At 37.5% G+C, this 11,333-nt stretch overlaps 1 pseudogene; it reads left to right on the top strand.

The window, feature by feature from the left end:
• The first annotated feature begins 5,350 nt into the window (after positions 1-5,350).
• LOC128226038 (pancreatic secretory granule membrane major glycoprotein GP2-like) lies at positions 5,351-8,354 on the top strand (annotated as a pseudogene).
• Positions 8,355-11,333: the final 2,979 nt, after the last annotated feature.

Here is an 11,333-nt window from a genome sequence, read left to right as displayed (position 1 = left end):
CTGTATCTTTATAACAGTATTAAACATATTTTTAATATTGAAATATGCAGCACTATATGGATAAATCTGAAATATCAATTCATGTTATTACCAATGCATGTCTTTATAACTAATAAATATATAATCATACAATCAGTTGGTGGCTCTAACTGGTCCATCGCGTTATTGGCATGGGTTTGTTGCACAAAATGACACCACGACGTACGATGGTCGTCCGATGGCAATGAGGAGTTATGATAACAATCTTTCGTCTGACTTCTAGTACACTGTTAGCGCCAGTATCAAGGCTGGCAACCAGCAGGAACACCGGAAGCACCAGTGGAAGCTGGAAAACATGTAGTGAAGGACTGACGCTGTTGTAGGCATTTTAATAATGACTGAAATAATGAAACAAACAAGAGTGTTGAGGTTAGAACCATACCGCATGTCTATTATTAATCAGTCAAAGAACGAGGCATAACGACAACGATAAAAGACGACGTGTAGGATTAAACGGTCCTAAGCCCGAAGAGCGTTGGCATAAGTCAGCTCTGAGATAAGTGCTGTTTCAGCAGTAGTATGCTGTTAAGCTCCTGAGTGAATATATTCCTGACAAACTCAGGTATCGGGTTTGGCGCAGCATTGGCTCATGTTGTAAGTTTCCTGAATTTGTCCATCAGGAAGCGAGTTAGGGCATCACAAATATTATTCAGAGTCTCAGGTACATGGCTAGCTTCAACGATTGTGTTTAAATGTCGAGGGGTGAACGCGAAAAGGTTCTATCTTCTTCTTTATTTAATGTCACTTAGAACCTATTCGCATTCATCCCTAGATGTGAGTGTAAGTTCTCGTACTAGCCCAATCAGTTTGACAGACTTAGAAGTGAGTTTATTTTAGATATGAACCACAGCAAAATTGTCACAATTGAATCGATTATCTGATTGGCTAGACAAGTCACCCAAAACAAGTGCTATTACAATGGGAAAACGTTCGATGACAATGATGTCAACCCAAGTGTTACCCAATGTGAAATCAGCATCTCTTGACCCAATAGGTTCACTCAAAACCCAATTTTTCCAACCATGCACTGTCTTTGAACTATAAGACGCGGTCGTTGGAACCCAAAACGATTAGTAAATTCCTATATATCATTTTGACATTTAAGATCTGTTATATCCAATCAAAATCTCTTGTACCTTACATGTTTTGTCAATTAAGCGCATTCAGAACGGCCTATACATTGGTATCGCGCGGCAACAAATTTTCAGGGAGCAGATTTAGGATTGCATGTCCATAAGAGTAATTATGTCTTTCAACAGCGTGGTTTGAATTTGTCCCAACTCTGTTAAAGTTTTGCTAAAGGTAAACGACCTCTCGACTTATGGCTGTCAAGCTAGAGGCATGAGAAGACTAAAACCTCCGAAGTGCCTGCATTTATTTCATATGCTATATGAACACCGAGTTCTGGTGATACGCCTCTACAATCCTGCATGTTTTAACACATGCTGTGGTACTTGCAGTTTCCCCCAGGTTATTATCTCAATATTAAATACGGTTAAAGGATATGAAATGCTATTTGACAAAAAAAGGATAAAATTTAAAAAAAACGTTCCAATATGGAGTAGCTTATGGATTTACCCCGAAGACTAAAGCGTTATCAAAATAATACTTATTGTTTACTGTACTACCCTACATACCCTACAATAGAAAGTCTGGAGGATTAACCTGAATGATTCAAAATACCTATTTAAAGTAAATCTGAAACAATTTTGGTCATTTTATTATCATGGCAATAGCCTCATCAAAATGTGTGTATTGTACAGATTATATTGGTGGGTTTCTGAAACCATTAACCTAACTAAATATGAGAGGAAGTGTATCAGCATGAATTCCCGTGGGGTTTGTTAAACCAAGAGGGGACACTAGGTAAGTAAATGGTTTATCACTGAAATGGCAAGTTACTCTGTCTGTGTATCCGTCAATTTCTGAATAAACCGGACTTTATATTTGCACTCATTTGGCTGGCATTTAATGGAGCCATACGCAGCCCCTGCAAATGGCATATAGTTCGATGGCCAACCTAATCATGTCTATAGTAGAGGCAACTCGCATTGAAAAATGTTTTGCAAGGTATGTGTTGGGTAATGTTTTCAAAATCAGTTACGACCTTCTGATTTTCGATGACTATTTTGGGTGCCTGTGGTTCTGAAGCATGGATTGCCTCTAAAATGTCTAGTGTGGCTCAACGTTTCCTCCCACATGTGACTGAAAAATTTACAGATTAGATGGTAGTTTTTGCGTGTTTTTATTATTTGTTTGATACTAATGTTTTAAGAAGGCGCCAGAAGGTGAGTTCCGATATGGACGGGTTAATCGTCAATGTCGCTAAATAAAGATTAGATATTATGAGAACCAGTCCGATGTCAAATAAAACGAAGAAGACCATATCAAATACACTAATACCAATTGTTATGTGTATTTGGGGTGGTAATATAGTTTCCTGTTGAGAAGGCAATTAACTTATCCAGGATAATTGCTTCATATACCCGCACGTGCTTTAGATACAAAATAATCTCATTTGATACCTTTGTCCTTAACATAAACAAGAATTAAACATGCAATACGTTTTAAGTATGTATTACTTAAAGTTGACGAGCTTTTAACAAAACATCATTCAAAAGTTTCTTTGTAGAAACTAAGCGTATTAAATGTTGCACTCTCTGACTGATTGTCAAATCATCTTAAAGTGACACTCTTATTTAAAATAAATACATATACATGTATAACAAACATAACATTTAAGTGATGACTTAAACCTTTAACTACTTACTTAAAAATGCATTAATTTAATGATTTTTTTTAAATTACTGATAACAAGAGAGTGATCTTGTTCTTATTAGCTGAAACGCACAAACATTAAATGTGGCGAGTGCTAAAAGATTTAAAGTGGTCAATTATTGTCTCATAAGACGGCATATGTCTTAAGAACCATTGTTTGTGATATTTATTCACCCTTTTCAGTAAAATTAAATTACATTAATTGTGGTACATCTTGTTTGGGAGTAAGAGTGCATCCTTATTTTTTAAATCGGATCGGCGGTCAACAGAAATCTTCCCTTATAGATGGTTTGTAGTCAAAACTAACAAGAAACGCCTCTCGAAAAAGAAAGACATACAACATAAATCAACGGATTGCAATTGTGTTAATTGCCAGTCAAACAATTTCTGCTTTTAATGAACGATAATCAAATATTGATGCTCTGGTGACATCAAACTGGTCCTGTCTTGAGTCAACTATCCCGCTGTTCTAGTGACTGGTCATGTTCAAAATGCCTGCAATTGCTTCAATATGAAAACGCGAAAGATCCATATACTGCGGACCATGAATACGTTACCGCGACCTTTTGGACAAGCAACTTAATGTTACAAAATCAACAGATAAACATGAACTCCTTCTTTGAATGATGAAGTTCTATTTACGACACAAATGCGTGATCTGGCGGTAATTTAAGACGTTTTATAATATGAAAAGACCAGCATGTGGTCGTCCATCTGTCGAGTTAATAAATTCACGTAGGCACAACCTAAATTAAAATGTTAGAGTTTAATCTAGTGGTATGAACTATTTGACTCCGGGACTACTGCTTCTATCTTCAAACTTAAGATATCGCCCATATACATGTCTGTTATCATAACATATCACAACGAAATAATGTTTGCTTCTGTATTCTAAAGTCTTGTCTCATCTGAACCTTTTGTCATACAATGGGCCGATTGTTCAGAACGTTGTTAAAGTTAACAACGTTGTTAACGTCATCTTTGTTAACTTTCAAATCCATATTGCTCTGTAAGTTTCATAGATACAGTTCTGATCTGCAGTATTCCTTATATGACTTAAGACAACTGTTTCAGCTGTACTTGTTTTGTTTAAGTATATGGACATTGAACAGATCGAGAATTATTGCACCTTTAAACGTAATTTACTTTTTTTTTGACCAAGTGTAAATAAATGCATACACTCACATTACTTTTTGCGCCAAATGTTTGAATCCTCTTCCAAAAGGCAATCATATTTAAAAACGCCATATTTAGATAAATAAAAACTCTCACTTTATTTGTGAAATGGTGAATCTGATTCAAATACATCAAAGAGTGCGTCACACTGAAAAGTTGTTATATTGAGAAAAGTTATTACATGGATGTTTGTGACAAGGTGACGATATATAAACAATATACGCCATGACCTCGGATATTCTATGACCATGAGTTTGCTGCAATTGTAACATTTCTATTTTAGTTTGGCTGCTGTAAAATGTATTGTTTTCCCTTTAAAATGACAACTTCTGACCCTGTCACTCTGTGCAATTAAGTTTGATAACAACGGCGCTTACTTTCCAGCCCACTTATATGAAACTACGACATATTATCCTTCAATGACACATCATCGGATATCTTATCCTTGGTGGCTGCAGACCTCAGAGTACACAACCTACCAGCACTGGTGGATGACAACCTCAGGTAAACTCTCGCTTCCAAACGTGTATAATGCAAATACAATCGCAGTTTACCTGTTTTGTTATAAGAATCTCCGGTTATATACAGTATAACAGAATCTTAAAGTGACACTCTTATTCAAATTCAAAGCATACACATGTATTTGAAACAGAATTTTTTCACTGATAAAACTTCTTACTAAGTAATTCATTTATGGAAAATAAAAATTAACAATAACAAGATTGTAACCGTGTATTTAATAGTTGAGAACGCAATAATTAAATGATTGGTGAATGCTAAATCTTAATCTTGTTTGGGAGTAGAAGTGCATCTTTAATGAAACAAAATCTTTAAATCCATGCAGCATTTCTTGAAACCTTACCAAAACCATGGATTTGGCGAAACATTTCCGATTATTAAGCTGGTAATTACTTGTTCCCCCAACTGCCTTATGTCAAGAATGGACCAATGATTATCTCCCTTATAACACCGCCGAGCGTCTGGCAAGGCGTGCTACCGGTACCGTTTAATTGATTTATTGTGACGCGGTCCTTGGTTGAATACAACTTCCTGCTACCGAAAAGGACGTTCTGTTACTAGGCCCATTTTGAAGCACCATAAAACCACAATTGATATGCTCTAGTGACCTAATGGCGGCCGTTAATTTATTTAATAACGATTATCCGTAATTGACTTTATTAAGATTCATGGTTAGAAATAAATGGAAATTTTAAGGTACACTCAATTTGAGTCATTAAATGGTAATGTAATAAATAAAAACAAAAGAGACATAATTATTGCCTCAAACTTTCGGTCGATACCCACGGTTCTCCTATCTTGCACACAATAACTGAAACAAAGTTTATATTCGTTTAAAATGGCAATTGTTTCAGGCTACACTGTGTACGATGCGATCCGGGTGAACTGTAATGAACAGGGCTGGGACATCCAGGTGGACATGAATCGTCTCCGGATGGCCTCGTCCGGCGCCCTCGCCTCCGACATCTACCTTGGGGATAACTCGTGCACGGGCACAGAGGAGTGGGGCGTCATGCACTTCCGACAGGGCTTACAGCAATGTCTAACATCCGAGACGGTCTGTACACTAACATTGGTTTTCTTGTTTCACGTTCAACCAAATGCTACTTTCCTTTTTCATTAAGACATGATTATTATTATGTTTTTTTTACTTAGAACGTACTTTGTTTTTCTACTCTTACACCGTTAATATTTTAATGAGGGGTTTCTGGTAAATTCTCGTGTTACCTTAAATGTTTGATACCGTGTTCTAAATTTCAAAAGAAAATACATATTGATTTATTGCATACAGAGATGGCCGATAATTGGATCACTTTGGTAATTTTATCACTATGTTTTTGTTGCTTTGTTTTTTGTGTTGTTTGTGGAGTTTTGTGCTGTTGTTCCATGTTTCTTGTTTGTAATTTGTTTTGTGTTCTATGTCTTTGGCGTTTACCCTGTGCCATTAAACGGGGTTTATGTTTAAGTTTTGGCCACTGAGCTCGTTTTTGTAGTTTTTCACATAAGTTGTTTATCTAAAACAAACAATATTCTTAAAATAAATCACAATCTTGTTCTGATTAGATTGTGTCAGAACATACAGATCCACCCACACCCCTTTCATAAGGCAGAAGGGGAATCACCGCTCATGTATCACCCCCCTCGCCCGCTTATACTGGTTTAGCCTCAATGCTTCCCTAGGCCTCCCTATGTTTACTATGATAATATTGAACACTATCACACAGATGAGTAACAATACGTTGGTTTACTCAAACGAGCTGGTGTACGCCGAGCACGACCCCGTCTACAGTTTCATCATCCGCAGTTACAACTAAACGGTCGGGGTGGAGTGTGACATTCAAGGAAACGATACTTCTTCAGGTATTGTGTGTTCAAGCTGGGTCAGATCGACAGCTTATCAGATTTCATTCAGTCTGTTGTACATTTGTTGTTTTGTGAGTTTTGCATTATTTATATACAGGGTTATTCCATGAGAGTGAACTTCCGAAGGTTGTTTAATAAAAGTAACACCATTGTATGTAATAGATCGTTTACAGAATTAAGGTTTCAAAATACTAAATGTAATGTATCAATAATCTGTTTGTCTTAAAATGATATTTACATGCACTTAGGCCTGGAATTAAGTGCATAACTTCTTATTATTTGTACAAACGTATAGTATCCTATTACACTCTCCTCAAGGGCACATCCATCACAACAACGACCAACATACGGTGGTTCCGGTGGAGGACGCCAGGCAGTACGACGTCAACGTGACATTCTATCGCGATGCCAACTTCCAGATGCCGCTGCCCGGAAACACGCTGCACGTGCCCGTCGGCACGTACGTCTTTGTGAAGATGTACACGACGACGAGCGACTGGACCGTGACGATGCGCGTAGATTCATGCTACACGCGCCCCGCCAACAGCTACTTGAACAACCTTCGGTATTTTCTCATTAAAAACGGGTAACGTTGCTCAAATGATCAAGCTGGTCTTCAACTTTAAAATTACAGATGCCATGAGTTGCGTCATTTTTAGCTCACCAGAGCACGAAGTGCTCAAGGTGGGCTATTGTGATCGGTCTTTGTCCGTCGTCCGTTCGACGGTCCGTCCGTCCATCCGTCCCTCCGTCAACAATTGCTTAGAAAACTTCTTCTCCGAAATTACCTGGCCAAATTCAATGAAACTTCACAGGAAGCTTCCTTGGGTGTCCCTCTACAAAAATAAAACAAGGGGTCACGATGTATTAACAACAACAACAACAAAATGGCGGACTTCCTGTTTTGCTTTAAGAAGCTTTACAGGTAGCTTCATTGCATGACCCGTTACAAATATAAAACAAGGCTTCGTCATTAGTAAAGATATGTTTAAATTGCATCATTTTTATTAATGCTTTATCACTGAGTTGTTGCTTAGGTGAGCGTTTTAGGGCCATGATGGCCCTCTTGTTAAACTTTCGTCATCTATTTTATCTTATGTTGACAATGAACGCGGAATATGGTAGTATGGTAATATATGCGTTAATATCGACTTTTACGGAATAGATTACTTTTACTCCTTCAAGTGTGCTTTGATTGATTGAAAATTAAAAGATTGCCTGTTGGCATTTTTGTTGATGCCAAAGTAGTTTCATTTTTCGTTTCATAAGTTTCGGTGGTTTGGAAACCTGTTTCGAAAGTTTTGCTTGAAGTAAGAAACGCATGGTTTTGTGTACAGTTTCAAAAACGCGGTGGACCTATTTTAAACCAAACTAGCTTATTACTAACAAAAACGCCATATATGAATATTTGTATTAGAAATATTAGATATAGCATGTATATACACGTACATTATTAACAAACTAAATTCGTTTCCACAGGTTTGCAATGGATTCAAACACTCATCTGATTTCGCAGTCGGCACACGAGACTCGCTTTGTCTTCAAAGACTTTGATTACACGAACAGCCACGAGGGTATTGACGTCACGTGTGACGCCACGTTCTGCAGTGCCAGTGACGTCTCCCGCCAATGCACATAGACGTGTAACCCGGTAGTCAGGCGGGCGGGACACATGTACCTCCCAAAAGCAACAGCAGAAAGCAATGTCAATACTGACGAGGTCGTCACGACTCAGATTTGTAAATGATGTCACCGCCGAAAGTCACGTCAGCCCTGTCAATGATGTCATCACCGACAGTCACCAAAGCTCGCATGAAAGTTAAATATAAACTGATAATAAGATATCTATCGAAATATAATACTTAGTCTGCATGTGTTCAATTTTGTAAGTTACTTAGTACACGTAATTTTCATGTTCATCAAGCCATATAAATTAAAGATGTAAAACAGCGTTCATATTTTCAATCTCTTTGTTATTAAACAACCCGAATTTTGAACTATATAGCAGCATCAACGGCGCACACTGTAGATAGATGCAATACATGTTCACACCAATGTATGTTTTTATAACTAGTAAATATATATTCATGCAGTCAGATTGAAGCACTTACTGATCTATCGTTTTATGGGCCGAGGCTTGTAGCGACACAGGACGCCGACAATGGTCCGAGGGCGGAAATGAAGAGAATGCATAAAAGGCTTTCCCCTGGCCTCTTTGTGTTCTTATGGCATCTTAAGTCATTTCTTTACTTAAGTCAAACTCTGAAAATTTTCATAGTCAAATAAAAAGAAATAAGTTAGTGTTTTTTTAATAAGGTCAATGTTTATAATGTATTGAGGTAATTCTTGATACATGTATAAACACTTTTCAGTTACTAAAGAAATACTAAAATTAGGAAAGTGACTTACGTAAGAAAATTATTTAAGAAGTTTTTATGAATACCGACCCATTGAAAGCCAAGCACACAAGGCTGGCAATCAGCAGAAACACCGGAAGTACCAGTGGCTGCTGGAAAAGCATGTAGGAAAGGTTGACGTTGTTGGTATTTTTATGGAGGGTGGCAATGATGAAAAAGAGGGCTGCGTAGAGTAGACCTACAATGTGTTGCATAATCACAACAATAAAACAAAGTAAGGCTTGTGTACATTAACATTTCCAGCACGGCTGAATTTACCGGAAAAGCCTATCCGGTGTTGCTAGAATGGATTGTGTGTCGGAATCGATAGCCCTTATTCCACTCCAATGCAATACGGCCATATTCAACTCTTGTGACGTCACGTCATAACAAATATCGTTGCCAGCTTGCGCCTCGTGAAATCCGAATCTGCAAAAATCCACTCGAGTCGAATACGACCTCCCGGATCAAAACGCAGTACTAATAACCCTATTTTATCCCTAAGTGGTATGTCATATTTCTTTAATACATGTATACAATATATGTAGAAAAACGACACTAGATGACGTAAAAGCTTTGATAACAATGAGGAGAAGGATGTGTGAAAGAAATCTAAGGTATCAATACGCCGACTATGACAACAACACAAAACATGATGCATGAAATCAAGACACATGTTTTTACAAAAGGAAGTAATTCTTAGTATACGGACATACCTCTAGGCATAAAATTGTCTGACTGTTTAAACGGATTGCACCCAGTGCAAACGTGTGTTTGACTGATCAACACACTCATATATCCAAAAGTCATGGTCAAATACGCAATATGGAATAGCGCAATTCGTGTCCCCCTTTACCTAGATTGGGCGAGGTCAGCTGTTTGTAGTGGATGTAGATCAGGCCCGCGTTAACGCACGTAAATGCGATGGATAATCCGAACTCCATCAACTTAATCAGGTAGAAAATCTCCTCGAAACTATCAGAGTGTGTTTACCACGTGATAAACTGCGTCATATATGCTCGGAAGTCAACATTTTGCTTAAAAAATAACTTTTCTTTTACAACTCCATTTTAAATGAAACAAAGGGCATTCGATGCCGCTTAAGGAGCCCCGCCTTCTTTTCATTACCGAAGTTTGATAAGGTGACTAGTTTCATCAAAGAATTTGACAAACCGGTTTCCAAAATAATGTTTTGACAGTGCTAAGTCAGACGGCCGTAATGTGAAAAGGTTTGTCGAAGTGTTTTAAGAAACTAAACTCTCAATCAAACTCTGGTAAAGAATCGAAGGCAGGGCTTCGTAGGCGGCGTAGACTGCGCTTTGTTTTCTTTAAAATGGTGAAGAAATAGTGAAGTTATCTTTTTGTAAAGTATTTTATCAATTCAAAATATTGCCTTCCGGCGTAGCATTTATGACGCAATTTATCACGTGGTATACACACACTGACTATGCAATGTCAGAGCCGTTAACATGATATAGACACATTTCACGCCTCCAACATTAATGACGCAACGCGATCGGCCCCGGACTCTATAAACGTTTGTATTTGGTCATGATTCAAAGATATATTAATGTGGTTTTCTTTACATGATGTTCGACATTTTATCCTTATTCTTTTCAACCGATGTCATAAGCGTTAACAAACCTTGTATCCAATAGCTTCTTAATTTGCGCCAATTGTTTTAATCAAGGACATCTAATCATATATTGCATGTACATGTAGGTTATTATTAAAAAAAACTACTGTACGGATTAAAAAGTGTTACTGAAATGGATCACAAAATCATGCAATACTATTATGTCTGTCTTTCGTGCATAGGCCGCCATCATGGTATCAGTAGAGTTGTGATATACTTGTTCAATCTTCACATTAACTCTATAGTCTTCCAGACATTGGTTCATCTGTGTACCGAAATTACACAGCCAAGGTAACTCAAACATCTCCGCAGTTGGCGTGAGACGACAGTTGTCTGTAATATATGTTTCATATTGACACTTACCTGGCTTTCCACTTTAAAACAGCCCCAATTGAAAAACAAGCAAGTGGCTGATGTAGTACAATCACAGACACAAGATTTTACCACAAGAAAACATTACGTTGACCACTTCAGCGTCTCACAGAATTGAGTAAAAATACATGTCCCTGAGGTGAATACGGAATAAGGCTACACACAACCATTTAACAGAGATCCACAGGCAATGATTTTTCGACTATTTACAGTGGAATTTATATTGCAAAACAGTGTCAAATTATGTTCAGTTCTATGCAAAAAGAGCAGAAGCTTCTTCTCTTTCATTCAACTTAAATATTATATTGAAACTTGTACACTCTTTTTTCTGTATAAAAATGCTGATCTTGGTCATCGGGGGTGGGGGGGGGGGATGGCAGATGTGTGTAGTCTTGGGTCATTTTCTGTCTAAACAAACGTGATATATATATATATATATATTAGGAATTTGACACATAAATATTGGAAATGTGGATGCCTTGTGACCGAATGTTATTTTGATAACATGTAGGATATGCAGACAGTATACATAAAACATAAAACAACTTTTGTCA

Source organism: Mya arenaria, chromosome 3, assembly GCF_026914265.1.
Source record: "Mya arenaria isolate MELC-2E11 chromosome 3, ASM2691426v1".
NCBI classification, from domain to species: Eukaryota; Metazoa; Mollusca; class Bivalvia; order Myida; family Myidae; genus Mya; species Mya arenaria.
The sequence above is the reverse complement of the archived record's forward strand: the minus strand, read 5'-3'. Positions and strand labels throughout refer to the sequence as shown.